We start from the raw sequence: 20,739 nt of genomic DNA, 5'->3' as shown, positions 1-20,739 counted from the left end.
GGCCATGCAATCTCAAGCAAGATCTGGGTCTCAATGTTCTCAACTTATTTTGACCGTATGATTTATAATTCAGTCTCTTCTATTGTGTGCTTCTTGATACATAAAATGTGAAGTATAAGTCCATTAAGGAGCATAGAATTTAAAATGTTCTTTCCCTATAATATATATTAGTAGTAATATTAGAAGTTCATGACTTACAACTTCATCCTCTCTATGCCTTAGGATTTTCCTTAACTCAATCCACTCTTCACTGAAAAGAAATCTATCATATATTTTTGAACATGTTACTCTCATGTTAAAAAGTCTTCCATGACTCCTTAAATTATCTATTGAATAACGTCTAGGCCAAAATCCTAGTAAAACTTATTAAATACCTTTCTGACTATAGATTTTGAATTAGAATCCTTGCTTTGTATCATTTGCTACCACTTACATTTTTGTCATCTGTAAGATAGGAACAATAATATTATACATTACATAGGATCATAAGGAAAATCTAAAGTGGCATATATGACTATTGCTTGTAACCACGGTTATTACTTATAAGCATTCAAAACATGTTAGCTAATAATAATAGTATTAGTATCCCAAATACCTTTGTGTTCATACATATGCTATTGTTTTAGGTCTTAATTCTTTCATGTACTATCAATCTTTTAAGACCAATATAATATCAGTTCCAATTATTCAACAAATATTTTTTAACTATGTTCTTTGTTCCATCCCCTTTAAATAGGTGAATGGAATTGATAATCATGTAGCAAATCTTACAAGTTATAAATAAAAGAGTAAAATAAGTGGATATGTATGAAATGCAGAGGAATATAATATAATGAGAACATATGTTTGCATTTGGGAAGAATAGAAAAAATGTTTAAGTTGAACTGTAACAGGGTTGCCTGGTTGACTCAGTTGGTAGAGCATTGGACTCCTGAATTTTCCTCAGGTCATGATCCCCGGGTCATGGGAATGAGACCCTCATGGGGCTAGGCACTTTGCACGGAGCCTGTTTAAGATTCTTTCTTTCTCCCTCTGCCCCTCTCCCCGACTCATGCTCTCCCTCTCTCTCTTTCTTTCTCTCTCTCTAAAATAAAATTTCAATTTCAATTTAAAAAATGAGTTGAACTTTGACAAATAAGTGAATAGAACTTTCTAAGTGGACAGAAACTTAGATGATTATTCCAGAAAAAATAACTGGTTTATGAATCAAGACAGAGAATAGTTGACATGATATAAGCATCAAATTTGGTTGAGCAAATAAATATCAATTTAATTAATTTTACCTCCTTAATTTTCTTCTGCTATTATTAGTTTTATGCACCTAACCATTTAGTGTTAGTTCCTGCAACCTTAAAATGGGAGTATTATGCAAGAAAAAATATGGAAAGAAAACACATACATGGAAACTAAATAACATGCTACCAAACAATAGATGGGTCAAAATTTGAAAAATCAAGGAGGTAATCTAAAAATATACAGAGACAAATGAAAATGAAAAAACAGTGGTCAAAAATCTTTGGAATGTAGCAAAAGCTATTCTAAGAAGGAAGTTTATAGCAATATAAGCCTACCTAAATAAACAAGAAAAATCTAAAAAAAAAAAAAAAAAAAAAAAAAGCGCCCAAGGCCAGTAGAAGGAAGGAAATAATAAAGAGTAGAGCAAGGATCCCTGGCGGGCTCAGTCAGAAGAGCACATGATTCTTAATTGCAGGGTTGTAAGATCAAGGGTTGTAAGGATAGAGATCACTAAAAAATAATAATAAAAGTAAACAAGAAAAAAATAACTGATAAAAAATAAAGATTAGAGCAAAAATACATCAGAGACTGAAACAAAAAGAAGTCAATGAAGCCAGGATCTGGTTCTTGGAAAGGTAAGTAAAACTGATAAACTTTTACCCAGACTCATCAAGAAGAGAGGACTCAAATAAATAAATCAGAAATTTAAGAAAGGATAAATAATGACTGACACCACAGAAATCCAAAGGATTATATGAGAATATTATGAAAACTTATATGTTAATCTAGAAAAAAATGCATACATTTCTAAAAGCATGTAACTTTCCAAGAATGAATCAGAAAGAAATAGAAAATTTGAACAGAATGATTACTAGCAATGAAACTGAACCAAATAATAATATAGTTTTGCTTTTTAATAAAAGCAAAGAAACAGAAGTTTCTCAAGAAACAGAAGTATAGGATCAGATGGTTTTCTTGGTGAATTCTAGCAAACATTTCAAGAAGAGTTAGTGCCTACTCTTGTCAAACTCTTCCAAAAAAAAAAATAGAAGAGAAAGGAAAAGCTTCCATATTCATTTTATGAGGTCAACATTACCCTGATGTCAAAGCTAGTTGAAAACAGTACAAAAAACAAAAACAAAAACAGTATCTCTGATGAATATAGATGTAAATACCCTCAACAAAATATTAGCAAACTGAATCCAACAAAATATTTAAAATGCCATCCACCACAATCAAGTGAGATTTATTCCTGGGATTCAAAGGTGGTTCAATATTCACAAATCAATCAACATGATACATTACATTAACAAGAGAAAGGATACAACCACATAATCATCTCAGCAGATGCAGAAAAAGTATTTGAAAAAGTATGGTATTAATTCATGATATAAACTCTCAACAAAGGAGGTTTAGAGGGAAACTATTCTACATAATAAAGTCCGTAAGTTTAGAGGGAGCATACCTCAACATAACAAAGTCCATATATGAAAAACACATAGCTAACACACACTCAATGGTGGGAAATTGAGTGTTTTTCCTTTAAGATTAGGAACAAGAAAGACAAGGATGTCCACTCTCACCACTTCTGTTCAACATAGTACTGGAAGTCCTAGCTACATATATCAGACAAGAAAAGGAAATAAAAGACATCCAAATTGTTAAGATAGAACTTTCACTATTTACAGATGACATGATACTGTATATAGAAAACCCTAAAATCTCCACCAAAAAGTGACTAGAATACATGAATTCAGTAAAATTGCGTTTCTTTACGTTAATAATGAAATAGCAAAAAGAGAAACTAAGAAAAAAATCCCATTTACAATTGCACCCAAAATAATGAAATACCTAGGAATAAAAAATAGGACACTTAATCGCCAAAATCTCAAAGATTTTGGGGAGACTAAATTAGTAAATGTACATGGTGATTGCATTAGTGTCTAACAAAATGCCAATGCAACCATTATTTGGAAAAAATATATATAATCATCATCATTATGCAAGAAACTTGGAGTGGTGATAAAATAGGGATTTTGTAGTCATTGATGGGGCGGGAAATAGGACTCATTAAAGGGACCTGATTAAGGGTCTTTTTTATTTTAAAAATAAATTTTATTATTTAACCTTGAAATGTCATGGAATTATTTGGGACATGAGAGTGGAAAGTCAAATTTGCATATAAGAATTGTTAAGTTTGTAGAAGACAGCCACCAGGATGGTCCTTAATGATTCTAATTCCTAGTTTTCATGCTCTTCTGTTGTCCCTTCTCCTCTCTATAGCAGGATTGGTATCTATGAGCAATTGATTATAAGCAGAAATAGTGATTTCTAAAGCTAACTCTTAAAAGATATTGCTCTGTCTCAGAACATTCACTTCGAGATAAGTCAACTGCCATGTTAAAACGAAATCCAAGCATCCCTTTGAACAGTCCACTTGATTAGAAATAGAAGCCTCCTGCTAATAACTATTGGGAAACAGAGAAGCTGCTAACAACCATATTAGTCAGCCATCTTGGGCAGAGTTACGGCAGTAACATTCACACTTTTGGATAACCACAACCTTGATTGATTTCTTACCTGTAATTTATAATTCTGAGCCAGAATCATTAATCTAAGCTGATCTAAATTGAATTCTTGATGTAAGAAACTAAAAGTAATAAATGTTGCTCTACAGTGCTACATTTAGCAATAAGTAACATGGTATTAGGTAACTAATACAAAGTTGAAGAAACCTTAATTGAAATAGTTTTTCACTCATCTACCAGAGCAATCAACATTCTATTTGAATATAATTTATCTTCCCTAGGATAAGTCAAGAAAACCGCTAATAAAATTGTGAGCCCATAGTGATGCATTGCATATAGCAATGCTTAATAAGTACTTAATAAGTACATAAGTGACTGAGCAAGTACTTAATAAGTATATAAGTGAATGAGTGCTTTTGTATCACCATATAGGGATTACAGTGGTGAATATTTCTATGAATGAAGGAGAATCCGATTATAAAACAAAGAATATAACCAAACTATCAATCAATTTTGCTAAGCCCACAGACATTTTAACATTTAATAGTAGGCCCCAAAACAATATTTGAAATACTCTATATGTTAAAACAAAATATTAATTTATCCACATCTAAGATCTCTTTCATTGTCTTGAAAAACATATTAATCATATTTTTGTTTCTTTTATTTACTTAAGTGAAAAAAACAACTTTCATTAGTTTCTTGCTTTGAATATAAAAGAAAGATATTGGGTATTGCAATGACACTGCATTTAGCACAGAGTAAACTGCTCTACTTAAATCCCTACATGCCAGAAAATGCCATCCAAATTGCAGAAGCCATATGGATGTTTTCAAGAAAAGATTGTGGGAATAAGCAATGGCTGCAAACAGGGGGAAGAGGATGAGATGGAGACGAAAACCAACATAAAATCAGCGAGATCAAATATGTCTTAGGTAGTAATTGTTTGACTAACACTAACAGTTATATAAAATCCATCTTCGTGAGAATAAGGATATTTCAAAATAACAGGATCCTGACTAGGAAGACTATAAATTCAATAGTTATTTTAAAAAGACACATAAAGTTTTCTGTTTCTGAAATTAATCTTCTTTAGCCTCAGAGGAATGATGACGACGCTGTGATTTCTGTCTCTCCCCTGTGTGTTCTATGCTACAGCTAACTGCATTATTAACAGTCTTCAAATGCATCCTAATTGTTTTGTTTTGTTTTTACATTTTACTGAAATAACTGAATAATAGAAAGTATTTTCAAATATACATGAAAAATACACCCAAATAGATCATAATGTTGTGCAAAAGAACCAATTTAAAGGGGGTGACTGGCTGGCTCAGTGAGTAGAGCATGTGACTCTTGAACTTGGGATTGTGAGTTCAAGCTCCATGTTGGGTGTGGAAATTACTTAAAAAAAAATTTAAAAAACTTGTTAAAAATAAAAAGTACACAGAATATGTTATCTTACTCAACGAAATAAAAAACTGGAAATAAAACAAAACCCCAAAATACCAAAATATTTAAAAGTTAAATCATATACTTCCAAATAGTTTACAATAGGGCAAAGTATAAAAATAAAAATAAGAAAATATTTGAACTGAATGATAAATATGAAACAGCAAAGTTTGTAGAATTCAGTTAAGTCAAAAAGTACATTATCCATTTAGCACATTTTTCACATAATAAAAGAGAACAAAACACATATTACCACTTGTTTTAATGAAGCCAGACTAACCCTAATAACAGATTCTTAAAGGATATTAAAATAAATATTATAATCAGTATTCCTCATAAATAGTGTTTTTAATATTTTAGTAAACAGAATAAAAAATTTATAAAATGTTGAGGCAGCTGGGTGGCTCAAGTTGGTTGAGCATCCAACTCTTGATTTTTGGCTCAGGTCATGGTCTTAGGATTGTGGAGACCAAGCCCCATGTGGGGCTCCGTACTAAGTTTAGCGGGCTCCATGCTTCACATGCTAAAGCTTAGCATGGAGCCCGTTTAATATTTTCTCTCCCTGCCCCTTTCCTGCTTATATACCTATGCATGCTCTCTCAGAAAAAAAAATAAAAACAAAACAAAAACACCAAATTTTAAAAATTTATAAAATGCATACCTCATGGCAAGAAAAATATGAATCCAAAGAATATAGGACAAAGTTACATCAATCAGTGTAACTTACTATAGTAAGAGAATGTTAAAAAATTGATAAAAATGTAATGACTAGTTGTGATTTAAACAAACAAAAAAAGCAATTCTCAGCAAAGGAGGAAGAGATAGTTTGGATAAGAAAAACATATTCTTTCAATATATGGTGCTGGAATAACTGGATGTCAATATAGGAAAAAAACAAACCTTGTCTATAGAAAAAAACTATATACCACAGGAAAAAATATATGAAGTGGATTGTATATTGAAATATTTCAACAAAATAGGCTATCTTCCTGATGTTAGAGGAATATTTTTTTATCAGTAACAAACAAGTATAAAAGAAAATAAAAAGATAAATCAGACTACTTGAAAGGTAAAACCTCAAAACTTATGTTAACCTATAAAAAAAATTAACAAGTCATAAGTCACATCACAAACTGGGAGAAGGTTCTTAGATTTCACAAATCTGAAAAATGACTCATAATATTACAACTTTTACAATCCTATAAGAAAAAAAGGACAAAACAATTAAAAATGGACAAATTATATGTATAGGTACTTTAAAAACATGTATCCAAGTTGGCAATCAACATAGGAAAATTTATCATTTTCCTTCAATTCAAACTAAAGTCACAGTGAAATATATTGATGCACCTGCATGGCTCAGTTGGTTAAGTGTCCGACTCCTGATATCAGCTCAGGTTATGATCTCATGGTTCCTGAGTTTAACCCTGTGTCAGGATCCCAGCTGACAGCGCAGAGCTTGCTTGGGATTCTCTCTGCCCCTCTTCTCTCTCTTCCCGGACTCTCAAAAACAAATAAATAAACTTAAAAAAAAAAAAAAAAAACTACAGTGGAATATATTTTTATATCCACATAGAAATATATATTTTATATGCCTAAAACTAAGAATACCTAAATAGAGCATATTATTGAAAATGTGTAGTGACCGGACTTTCATTCATTATTGGTGAAGTTGTAGAATTGTATAATTAAACGGGGAAAAAAATATTTGATAATGTTTGATATAAGTAATATATATTTTCCCTATGAATCTAGAATTCTACTATGTATCAGAGAAATGTGTACCTATGTCTATAAAAATAACTTGTTTGAGAATGTTCTTTAAGGATTTATTTAAAATAGCCATCCTTAGAAGTAACTCAAGTGTCCACCAAGAGGAGAAGGGACCCACCCCTTTATTTTTAACTAAACTCTGCACCCAACATAGGGCTTAAATTTAGAACCCTGAGATCAAGAGTTGCGTGCTCTGCTGACTGAGCCACCCAGTTTATAAGTGGGCCCACTTTTTAAAAGGTAGATAAAAATATTCCATGAGTTTTGATGTGATAACACAGTTTTTTGCATATTTAAGAACTAATTTATCTCTACACTTAAGAGTTGTACAGTTTATGTCAATGATAATCAATAAAAAAGAAATAAATCCTGGCCTTAAACATGAAAATTTCAACCACCCTTTCATAAACCCTTGCTTCAAAATCTTAACTGTCAGATAACATGTTTTGTTTTGGGGAGACCTCTTCAAACTTAGTTTCCACTACCTTGATGTTTAGTATAGTTATTTGCAGTTATTTATACCACTGCCACATTTAAGAATTTAAATTATGTTTAAATCATGTAGATAAGAAAATAAATTATATTATTTGCCATTGCTACAGTAGAGTGTAAATTGCAACTTTAACAACTCATCAGGATACCAATCAGATCATACTTTCCCTTAAGTAAAACCATTTTGGGTCTTCTCATTTCTCCGAAACTGTATTCCTCTGCAGCTTTGTTTTGTACCACATGGAACCCTCCTCTGCATTCTAGCCACAATGGCATCCTCTGGATCCTTTCTGCACATTGCATTCCCTTCTGTATTGTTCTACTATTAATATGAGGCACACTTTTGCAGATACATTACACTGGAAATTTACATTTGTGGGAGTGCTTTTTTCAATGTTTATTTCTGCCACTAAATTGCAAGCTTCATAAGGAAAAGGATCATGGTTTGGTTTTGCAGGGGTCTTTTAGTTTAATTACCGGACTGTTTGGTTTTGTTCTCATTGTTTTTCTAACATTTTGCTACCAGAATCTTACATCAATCCTAGGAAGTTTGTATCTATTAATAAATGAATAGTATTGTAAATTCTATAGTAAAAATTTTTATATTTAAAAAAATTACCATGCACTGGATGGCTTAAAAACAGAAAATTTCACAGTTCTGGTGCTTGAAAAATGTGATATTAGGCTGCTGGCATGGTTGGTTTCTGGTAAGGGCTTTTCCTTATTTGAAATTGGCTACCTTCTTCAAAGAGTAGGGAGACTCTCTCATTTATTTCATCATAAAGATCTACCCCCATGACCTAACTACCTCCCAAAGGTCCCATCTTCAAATATCAGAACATTGGGGATTCAGCTTCAACATATTAATTGTTGGGGATGCAAACATACAGTAGCTAGCAATAGTGTAGCTATAATATTAGTCTTGTGTTTCTCAGATCCTTCATACAACCACCATGTTTCTGTTTCTCAACAACCTTCTATGTACTGATTTTGCTCAGCCTTCAAATATGAAAGTCTCCAGGGTTCCCATTCAAGATGGTGACATAGGAAGATTCTGAAGTCACCTTCTCTCTCAGACACACTGAATCTACAGCTACACATTAAAAAAATCGCTCTGAACAAAACCCCTGAAAACTAGCTGAGTGACTCCTACATATCAGGCAATGGAGGAAAAATAAAATAAATAAAATAAAATAAATAAAATAAAATAAAATAAAATAAACCCACAGTGAAGGAGATAGGAGAGGTTGAGACAATCTAGCAGTAAACCCCACCTTTAGTCAGGAACAATTGGGAGAGTTTAAAACTCAGAGCTTCTTCCTGAAGAGCAAAGATTTGAAACCCATATCTGGCACCCCAAATTTTAAGACTTGCACCCAAACATCTAGTTTTGAAACCCAATGGAAAATGGAAATCACATACACAAGTCCCACAAGGCTATAGCAAACTGGAAAACAGCTCTAAAAGGATTGCATGCTCAGACTCACTTACCCCAGGGACCAGTGCAGAGGCAACAGACTAAGAGGCAGACAGACTTTATGTGAAAGAGGCTTATTTCTTGTCTTAAAGCTTTGACCTGAGGGGCAGACATCAAATTTCACACACACATAGGGGTCTCCTGGGATAAACTCAAGGAACAAAAGCTGGTGGTACTCTCCCTGTGCCTCACATCAGCCAAGAGGTACCATCTGCATGCTCTCCCTCTGTCTTACTGTGGCTCACTGGTATCTCCTTGAAAGAAGCTTGTACCTCCTCTAACGCCCTTATTTTGGGCACTGCTACCCAAAGGACACTTCTAGATCATCTGGCTCTGGTAGCCAGGGGGTGCTTACGCTCAACGGCCCCACAGGACTGTAACCACTGGAGGAAGTTTTTAAATGGCTGTAACTTCTGGACACTGGAATAGGCGACTACCCCAAAAGCCTACTCTTTCTGTGAAGAGGCTTATTAGTTTATCTTTCTAGCTACAGCCTGAGGGGTAGGCTTTATTTAAAAACATATCTAGGGGCACCTGGGTGGCTCAGTCGGTTAAGCATCCGACTTTGGCTCAGGTCATGATCTCACAGTATGTGAGTTCAAGCCCCGTGTCGGGCTCTGTGCTGATAATTCAGAGTCTGGAGCCTGCTTCAGATTCTGTGTCTACCCCCCTTCCTGCCCCCACCCCCATGCTCATGCTCTGTCTCTGTTTCTCAATAATAAATAACCATTAAAAAAACATTAAAAAAAAACCCACATCTACAGGCTGACTGTAATCCTTTCAGAGACCTCAGAGTATGGGTGTTCTGTGCAAGCTCTTCCTCTGTCATATTGGAGCGCCAGTATCTCCTAGAAGAGCTTTTACATGCATCTGGTACCTCAGTTGTTACATCTGCTGTCATGGTTTTTGCAGCTACAACCCAGGAAATGCCTCCTGATTGCCTGGCTCTGGTGAGCAGAGGAGCTTGATTTCCTGGGTCCCATGGGGTGAAACAACTGGAAAGTGAGTTCTTGTCAGGCCACCACCCCCAGAACACTTTATAGAGAGACTGAAATACGTGAATGGTCTTTCTGTAAAAGAGGCCTTACTGCTTGTTCAGAAGCCTTGTCCTGAGTAGCCAAAGTCATAGCAGACAAAATAGACTTTAAAAATAGAATTATATTTGTATTAGACAAAATAGACTTTGAAACAAAGACTGCAATAAAGAGACAAAGAAGGGCATTACATAAAGAAGTCAATCAAATAAGAAGTATAATTATAAATATTTATGGACTTAACGTAGAAGCATTAAATGTATACAGCAAATATTAACAAATCTATAGAGACAAATATCAATACAATAATAATATAGGACTTTAATACCCTACTTTCATTAATGAATAGATCATCCAGACAGAAAATCAATAAAGGAATATTTGCCTAAAATAACATGTTATCCAGACAGACTTGAAATATACATACAGAACATTCCATCCAAGAGCAACTGAATACATATTTTTCTCAAATGCACATGAAACATTCTCTAGGATAAATCACATTTTAAAACTCAGAACAAGGGGTGCCTGGGTGGCTCAGTCAGTTAAGCTTCTGACTTTGGCTCATGGTATGATTTCATACTTTGTGGGTTTGAGCCCTCATCGGGCTCTGTGCTGACAACTCAGAGTCTGGAGATTTCTTTGGATTCTGTGTCTCCCTCTTTCTCTGCCCCTCCCCAACTCATGCTCTATCTCTCTCCCTCTCTCTCTCAAAAATAAACATTAAAAATATTTTTTAAAGAATTAAAAAAGGGGCGCCTGGGTGGCGCAGTCGGTTAAGCGTCCGACTTCAGCCAGGTCACGATCTCGCGGTCCGTGAGTTCGAGCCCCGCGTCGGGCTCTGGGCTGATGGCTCAGAGCCTGGAGCCTGTTTCCGATTCTGTGTCTCCCTCTCTCTCTGCCCCTCCCCCATTCATGCTCTGTCTCTCTCTGTCCCAAAAATAAATAAACGTTGAAAAAAAAAGTTTAAAAAAAAAAAAGAATTAAAAAAAAAAAACTCAAAACAGAATAAATTTAATAAAGCATCTTTTCCAAATACAAGGGTATAAAACTAGAAATCGATTGTAAAAAAAACTGGAAAATTCACAAATATATAGTATTAAACAATGTGTTAGTGAACAACCAATGGATCAAAGGAGAAATTAAAAGTAACCAAAAAAATACCTTGAGACACATGAAAATGGAAACATGGAATACCTGGGGTGCCTGGGTGGCTCAGTCAGTTGGGCATCTGACTTCGGCTCAGGTCATGATCTCACTGCTTGTGAGTTCAAGCCCCACATCGGGCTCTGTGCTGGCGGCTTGGAGCCTGGGGCCTGCTTCGAATTCTGACTCTGTCTCTCTCTGCCCCTCCCCCCGCTTGCACTCTGTCTCTCTCTGAAAAATAAATAAACATTAAAATTTTTTTAATGAAAATAAAAAAAAAGAAACATGGCATACCAAATCTTATGGAATGCAGTAGAAGCAGTTCTAAGGGGTACATTCTTAGCAACAAAGGATGATTTCGTGAAATAAGGAAAATCTCAAATAACCTAACTTTATACCTAGTACTAGAAAAAGAAGAACAAACAAATATCAAAGTCGGTAAATAAAGAAAATAACAAAGATCAGAATGGAAATAGAGATTAAACAGACACAAAAAAGATCAATAAAACTAAGAGTTGGTTCCTTGGGGGAAAACAAAAACGAAAACAAACTGACACATCTTTAACTAGACTCACCAAGCAGAAAAAGTGAAAAAGAGAGGGAAGTGGGGAGGGAGAGAAGAAGAAGAGAGTGAGAGAGGACTCAAATAAAATAAAAAATTAAAGAGAAGATGTTACAATTTACATCACAGAAATACAAAGGATCATAAGAAACTACTGCTATGAGAAATGAAATCCCAAGAAATTTCCTAGATGGAATAAATTCATAGAAATATATAATCTTCCAAAACTGAATCATGAAAAAACAGAAATATGAGCAGACTAATTACTAGTAAGATTGAATCAATAATCAAAACCTACCAACAAACAAAAGTCCAGGATTAGACTGCTTCACTGGTGAATTCTACCAAACATTTAAGGAAGAATTAACACGAATTTTTCTCAAACTCTTCCAAAATATGGAAGTAGGAAGAGACACTTTCAAACTTGGTTATGAGGCCAGCATTACCCTAAGTCTGAAACCAGAGGAGCCTGCTTGGCTCAGTCATTTAAGCGGCTGACTTTGGTTCAGGTCATGGTCTCATGCTTCGTGGGTCCAAGCCCCATTTTGGGCTCTGTGCTGACAGTTCAGAACCTGGAGCCTGCTTTAGATTCTATGTCTCCCTTTCTCTGTGCCCCTCCTTCCCTCCCTCCCTCTCTCTCTCTCAAAAATAAGATAAATAAACCTAAAAAATACATAAAACCAGATATGGACACCACAAGTAAAGAAAGATTACAGGCCAATATTTCTGATAAACAAAGACAAAAATCCTCAACAAAATGGTAGCTAATTGAATTCAATAATAAATTAAAAGGATCATACACTATGATCAAGTGAGATTTAGTTCAAGGATGCAGGGATGATAATCCAGTATCCACAAGTCAACTAACATGATACCTAACATTAACAAAGTGAAGAAGAAAAATCATATATTCATTTTAAAAGGTGCCAAAAAAAAGCATCTAAAAAAATTCAATATCAATGTATAGTTTAAAAAAAAAACCTCTCAATAAAGTGAATATAGAGAGAATGAGGGAATGAACTCTCACATAATAATGGCCATATATGACAAGCCCACAGCTAACATCATACTCAACAGTGAAAAACTAAAGCTTCTCCTCAAAGATCAGGAATAAGACGAAGATGCTCACTCTGGCCAAGAAAAATTTGGCAGGAAAAAGAATTAAATTCATCCAAATTGAAAACAAAGAAGTAAAACTGTTACTACTTGCAGATAATGGGAAATTATACATATACAATATATATGCATATATATGGATAATATATATGCACATATTAACATGTAAACATATGTGTGTATATATATGGATATATATCTATATTTATATACAGAGAGAGATATAGGTAAAGATATAGATATATATCCCTAGACACCACAAAATATTGTTAGAACTAATCAACAGATTTAGTAAAGTTACAGGATACAAAATCAATATACAGAAATTTGTAGCATTTCTATCCACTAATATTGAACTATGAGAAAGAGAAATTAAGAAAATAATCCCATTTATAATTGCATAAAAATGAATAGAATACCTAGGAACCAATTTAACCAGGAGATGAGAGACAAGTACTCTGAAAACTAGAAGACATTTATGAAAGAAGCTGAAGAAAACACAAGTATACAGAAAGATATTCCATGTTCATGAATTGGAAAAATCGATATTTAAAAAATATTCTTACTACCCAAAGCAACGTACAGATTTAATGCAATCTCTATAAAAAATGCAATCTCTATAAAAATTTCTATGACATTTTTCACAGAAATAGAACAAACTATCCTAAGATTCATATGGAACCACACAAGACCCTAGATCCCAAAGCAATCTTGAGTAAGATAAAACTGAAAGCATTATACTCTCTTTCAAACTGTATTACAAAGCTATAGTAATCAAAAAAGTGTGGTATTGGTATAAACACAGACACATAGATCAACAGAACATAATAGAGAACCCAGAAATAAACCCATGAATTTATGGTCAACTAGTTTAGAACATAGGAACCTAGAATATACAAAGTCTCTTCAATAAATGGTGTGGAAACCTTGGACAGACACAAGCAAAAGAATGAAACTGGACCACTTTCTTAAACCTTACACAAATATTAGAATAGAGTTGAATAAAAGACCTGAAACCATAAAACCCCAAGAATAAAACATAGATGGCAAGCTATTTGACATCAGTCTTGGTGATGTTTTGGATTGACAGCAAAAGTAAAAATAAACAATCAGGACCACATCAAACTCAAAAACTTCTGCTCAGCAAAGGAAACCATCAAGAAAAGGGAAAGACAACCTACTTAAAGGGAGAAAATATTTGCAAGTCATATATCAGATAAGAGGTTAAAATGCAAAATATATAAAGAACTCATACAACTCAAGAACAAAAAACTCAATAACATGATTTAAAAAAAAATTAGCAGAATATCCAAATAGACATTTTCCCAAAATACAGACGTCCAACAGGTACTTTAAAAGGTGCTCAACATAACTAATCACCAGAGAAATATAAATCAAAACCTAGGGGTTCCTGGGCGGCTTAGTTGGTTGAGCGTCAGACTTCTGCTCAGGTCATGATCTCATAGCTCCTGAGTTCAAGCCCTGCGTCGGGCTCTGGGCTGACAGCTCAGAGTCTGGAGCCTGCTTCGGATTCTGTGACTCCCTCTTTCTCTGCCCCTAACCCACTCGCATTCTATCTCTGTCTCTCTCAAAAGAAAATAAACATTAAAAAAATTATAAGTCAAAACCTCAATGAGATATAACTTTGATCTTGCTAAATAGCTACTCTCCGAGAGAAGTTACAAGTGTTGGAGAGGATGTGGGGCAAAAAGGAACCCCTGTACACTGTTGGTGGAAATACATTTGGTGCAGCCACTATGGAAAACAGTAAGAGGTTCCTTAAAAAATTAAAAATTCAACTACCATATGATCCAACAACTCAATTTCTGGATATTTATCTGAACAAAACAAAAACACTAACACAAAAGAGATATATGCACTTCTATGTTCATTGCAGCATTTACAATAGCTAAGATATGAATACAACCCAAGTGCCCACTGATAGATGAGTAGATAAAATGTGGGATGTATGTGTATTGAGTATTATTTAGCCAGAAAAAGAAAGAAAGCTTGCTATTTGCAACAACACAGATGGCCCTTGAGGGTGTTCTACTTATTAAGTGAGAAAAAGAAAGACAAATACTGTACGATGTCACTTTTATATGGAATAAAAAAAAACAAAAAACAAAAAACAAAAAAACGAATTCATGGCTACCGAAAACAAATTGGTGATTTCCAGAGGTGAGGGTCTTGGGGGGGGGGGGTAAAATGGGTGAAGTGGGTTAAAAGGTATAAACTTCCAGTTGTAAAATAAATCATGGGGATTTAATGTACACCAGGTAACTATAGTTAATAATACTGAATTGCATACTTGAAAGTTGCTAAGAGAGTCTTTTAAAGTTGTCATCACAAGAGGAAAAATGTATAACTGTAGCGATAGTTAACTAGACTTATTAAGTGATCATTTTGCAGTATATACAAATATCAAATCATTATGTTTTACATCTAAAAGTAACATAATACTATATGTGAATTATATCTCATTTTTTATAAAAAGCCTCTGGGGGCGCCTGGGTGGCTCAGTCTGGTTGAGCGTCCCGGCTTCGGCTCAGGTCATGATCTCACTGTTCGTGGGTTCGAGCCCCACCTCCGGCTGTGTGCTGACAGCTCAGAGTCTGGAGCCTGCTTCGGATTCTGTGACTCCCTCTCTCTCCGCCCCACCCCTGCTTGTGCTCTGTCTCTGTCTTTCAAAAATGAATAAACATAACAAAAAAAATAAATAAAATTAAAAAAGCGTCTGGACAGTCCCACACACAGGATTTCATGATCCATAATTAAGTTTCAGAGTAGTAAACATTTTCCTTTAATAAATGTGGAAACTTTCTGTCTTAGAATGATTGAAGGAGTATCAGGTATGGGGGCAAGGGAGCCAGGGAGATAAGTTAGTATCCATTTATTTCTCTATAGCCTTCCCTTTATTGTTGTTAAAATTTGAATATATAGATTGCTTTCTATTATGAGAAAACTAAATTTAGAAATTTAGTGACCTTTAAAAATCCATTAGTTAATAAAACCATCCTACTATTTTGAATGGGTGTATGGATTAATGCTAATATCCTCTTCTTGAGAAATGTGGCTAATGCAAATTCTCACCACTATAACTTCATGTGGTGTAAATATTTAAAATAATCTTCTACCCTTTTCATTATTTTACAGCAGAATCTAAATTATATGTACATTGTTGAGAGGTAAGCAGTTTGATGTTGCTATGCACTGGAAACAAAGATAAATAAGACAAAATACATCATGGGATCCATACACTAACTTAAACTAAAAAATAAGGCCATTGAGAAAAATACATTTTCTCATGAAAGTTTTGAGATAGAGAGTATTTTATATTATTGAAATAATACATGGAAATGTTTGCCTTGTACATCATTACCAAATGTAGCAAACATATTCCCTCTTTATGAAAAAGAAATCCTCAGCAAAAATTTCATAAGACTCATATCTGTTGGCCTCGTGTGATAGAGTATAATGACACTAAATCATGAGTAACTCTCTTGGGGTGAGAAATATTTGTGATGCTATAAGCAATGTAAAGCAAGAGAATGCCAAGATTAAAGCAAGTTCACTCTAAAGCAATTAACAAGTATGATATTTGAAAAAAATCTTTGTGAACAAAAGATATTCACACTTTATTAAGACAGTAAAAATACTGTAATTTTTATCATTGAAGGATCAAACACAAAGTAAACTTTACATTTTTGAAATTCATTGATAGTTATTTGTCCTTGCAAAATTTGTAATGAGAATTTTTAAAATATAATAGCTGAGTAAGGCATTAAAAATGCCATAGCTACAAATAGCTAGTTGTAATAATAAATTACATATTAAATATTAAAAAATGGTATAAAATGTTATAATAATCAAACCCAGGCTGAAGATCAAATATGGAAAAAGTTTAAAGACAGTGAGACTATAATATAGAATATGTGGCAGATTATATTTTTCTAAAGGTTTCTGTGCATTCTCCTATTTCTACAGTTCAGAAATATCACTGATAAAATTATGGAGGTGTATTTTTTTTTTAGAGAGAGAGAGAAAGAGAGAGAGCATGAGCAGGGGAGAGGGACAGAGTTAGCACGATGGAGCCTGACATGGGGCTCAATTCCACGACCCCGGGATAATGACCTGAGCCAAAATTAAGAGTCTAATGCTCAACCAGCCAAGCCACCCAGGTGTCCCAGGGGTTTTATTTAAAATGGAGTATATCAGTTTCACAAGCAGATTTTCATTGACAACAACTTAGTAATGAATAAATACATTGTCCAAGATTAATACAACTGCTGTACTTTTTTAACACATATGTGCATGGGGGATGGGCTAAATGGATGACCGGTATTAAGGAGGGAACTTGTTCTGATGAGCAATGGGTATTACACGTAAGTGATGAATCATAAAATTCTACTTCTGAAACCAATATTACTCTATATGTTAACTAACTAGAATGTAAATAAAAAGTTGAAAGAAAAAAAACCTGGTATTTCCTGAAAATGACTATGAATTATTGTTAAGTATTGAAGTTGTCTTTAAAAATATCATTTATAAGAAAAAGGCAGGAATGTTAACTCAAAGGTATAATATGACTTCTGAAATATATTAGGAAAAAGTTGGTTTATAATTTAAGACACTAAAATGCCATATGATAGAAAACCATGGGGTGAAATTGAACTGGATACAAGGATTTAAAGATACTGATATCTGATAAAGAAGCAAGTTATTTAAAACACATAAGCAAAAGTAATTTCAAATATAATGGAGATATGATGCACAGCATACTTATTATGGGCAAAATACTGTATTATAGACTTCATAGTTGCTAAAATTTTAGACCTTAATTGTTCTCACTACAAAAAAAGAAATAATCATATGTTACCTAACACTGAGATAGTAATCATATTGCAGTATATAAATGTATAGTTTAAACCTACACAATGTTATATGTCAATTATATCTCAATAAAAACTTTTATTTATTTACTTGTTTTAAAGAGAGAGAGGGGGCTCCTGGGGGGCTCAGTCGGTTGAGCATCCAGCTTCCGCTCAGGTCATGATCTTGAGGTTTGTGAGTTCGAGCCCCGCATCGGGCTCTGTGCTGACAGCTCTCTCTCTCTCTCTCTGCCCCTCTCCCGCTCCCACTCTCTCTCTCAAAAATAAATAAATATTAAAAAAAATTAAAAAAATAGAGAGAGAGAGCACGTGAGTAGGGTGGGGGGAGAGACAGAGGGAGGGAGGGAGGGAGGGAGCACGAATCGTAAGCAGGATCCATGCTCAGCATAGAGCCCCACCAAAATCAAGATCAGACACTCAACCCACTGAGTCACCCAGGAGCCCCTGAATAAAAACTATTTTAAAAAAGAACATCCCTAAAAACTATAGAAAAACTACTAAAGAATAAATGAGAAATTAAATTCACATATGGCTCTTAGAGAAGAAATTTGGAAAATGATATATTCTGTAATTAAGTTAATAAACTAAGATAAACCAAATTCTTACATATGTTTCAAATTACCATGAGAAAAACATTTAAATTTCTTGTCCCATTCTCCAATAAAGCTATCTGATTCACATAAACTTTCATTTTATATATATATATATATAAAATATATATAAATATATAATAAAAATAAATGTATATTATATATACGTATATATGTATATATATATATGTGTGTGTGTGTGTGTGTGTGTATATATATATATATATATATATTTAATGTTTATTGATTTTTGAGAGAGAGACAGAGCACAAGCAGGAAAGGGGCAGAGAGAGAGGAAGACACACAACCTGAAGCAGTCTCCAGGCCCTGAGCTGTCAGTGTAAAGCCCAATGCGGGCTGCAACTCACAAGCCATGAGATCATGACGTAAGTTGAAGTCAGAAGCTCAATCGACTGAGCCACCCAGGCTCCCCTAAATTTTCATTGTATTGACTTTAAAATGTAGATACATGTATTTTAAAAAACATGCTAATATATAAAAGGATAAAAAGATGAAACAAAAATCTGTTCAATTTCCACATTTTTCATTTCCTCTTTTTTTTCTTAGTATTAATCAAATCCATCTAAAATATTTGCTTAGGCCTGAAGGAAACAATAATGACCACAACCATCTGGAAAATAATTACTTATAATCTCTTTGTCAGTCTGTGCAATAAATATGATTTTACAGGCTCCTTTTTCAGTTTTATTGGCACATTAAATAAAAATCCATGAACTTTATTTCTTACTACTATTTCCAGGGTGGTCTATATGTTTAGCAAAACAAACAAGTAAGAATAATACCCCCAATTTAATACAAAATACTGTAAGATGAAGAAGACCAACTTTTGTAAACTGGCTATTCCTTCTAAGCAGTAAGTCTGTATGTAGCAAACTCAGGCAAGCAACTGCTAGGAAAACATTACCAAATACAAATTTAAACTAGCTTATATTTATTTCGCATTTTATATCTTACCAAGTTGAAATTCGTACAAAATGTGCATTGTTGACAATTTGGTAATGGACGAAGCACGTCCTTTATCAGACATATCTGAACAAGTTGTGAACTCAGTTTTCTCTTATCTGACTCAGTCCGTCTCTTTCTCTCCTCCTCTTCCCAAGCACAGAAACAGTTTTTGTGGCTCCTATCTTTCCCTCCATTGTTGGACTACGTAGATTATATTTTGAATACTTTGTTAGGTACCTATAAAATTTTAACACCGGTATGTGCAATATAATCCATATATTCATCTTTCTGCCAAACAACAACAAGAATATGTTAACCTGGGGTACCTAGATGGCCCAGTCAGTTAAAGTCTGACTCTTGACTTCAGCACAGGTCATATTCTCACGGTTTGTGAGATCAAGCCCTGTCAGGTTCTGCACTGACAGCACAGAGCCTGCTTAGGATTCTCTTTCTCCTTCTCCTTCTGCCCCTCGCCTGCTCTTTCTCTTTCTCAAAACAAATTAATAAACATTTTAAAAAGTGTATGTTAACCTTTGTTTACAGCTAGCAATATTTTATGTAATACTGTGGAATATTTTCTGCGAATGTTATTTTTACATTTTCTTAAATTAGAAACTTTTTAAATTTTTTTTTCAACGTTTATTTATTTTTGGGACAGAGAGAGACAGAGCATGAACGGGCGAGGGGCAGAGAGAGAGGGAGACACAGAATCCGAAACAGGCTCCAGGCTCTGAGCCATCAGCCCAGAGCCCGACGCGGGGCTCGAACTCACGGACCGCGAGATCGTGACCTAGCTGAAGTCGGACGCTCAACCGACTGCGCCACCCAGGCGCCCCGAGAAACTTTAAAATTAATTTCCAGAAGCACCTGGGTGGCTCAGTGTGTTAAGCGTCCAACTTCAGCTCAGGTCACGACCTCAGGATTCATGAGTTCCAGCCCACGTCAGACTCTCAGCTGTCAGCACAGAGCCTGCTGCTTTAGATCCTCTGTCCCCCTCTCTTTTCCCCTCCCCCGCTTGCACTGTCTCTGTCTCTCAAAACAAAACAAAACAAAAAAATAACAATTTTTTTAATTTAAAGACATTTTAAAAAATTAAAAAATAAAATTAATTTCCATAGCAAATTATTATTTAAAACTATCCATATATTGGTGTGCCTGGTGGCTCAGTTGGTTAAGCATCCGACTTCTGCTCAGGTCATGATCTCATTGTTCTTGAGTGCAAGCCACACATCATGATTTCTGCTGTCAGTGCAAGGCCCACATTGGATCCTCAGTCTCCCTCTCTCTCTGCCTCTATCCCACTCCTCTCTCTCTCCTTCTCCCCTCAAAAATAAATATTAAAAACATAAACTATCCATATGTTGAACAATTTCTTTACTCATTTATATTTCTTATACTTCAATATTGATTTCTGGTTTTTATATATTTATTAATAATATACCTAAGATGAAAAGTGCCCTGGGTTTTTTATTTATAAA

Source organism: Lynx canadensis, chromosome C2, assembly GCF_007474595.2.
Source record: "Lynx canadensis isolate LIC74 chromosome C2, mLynCan4.pri.v2, whole genome shotgun sequence".
NCBI lineage: Eukaryota > Metazoa > Chordata > Mammalia > Carnivora > Felidae > Lynx > Lynx canadensis.
Note: the sequence above shows the minus strand (reverse complement) of the source record.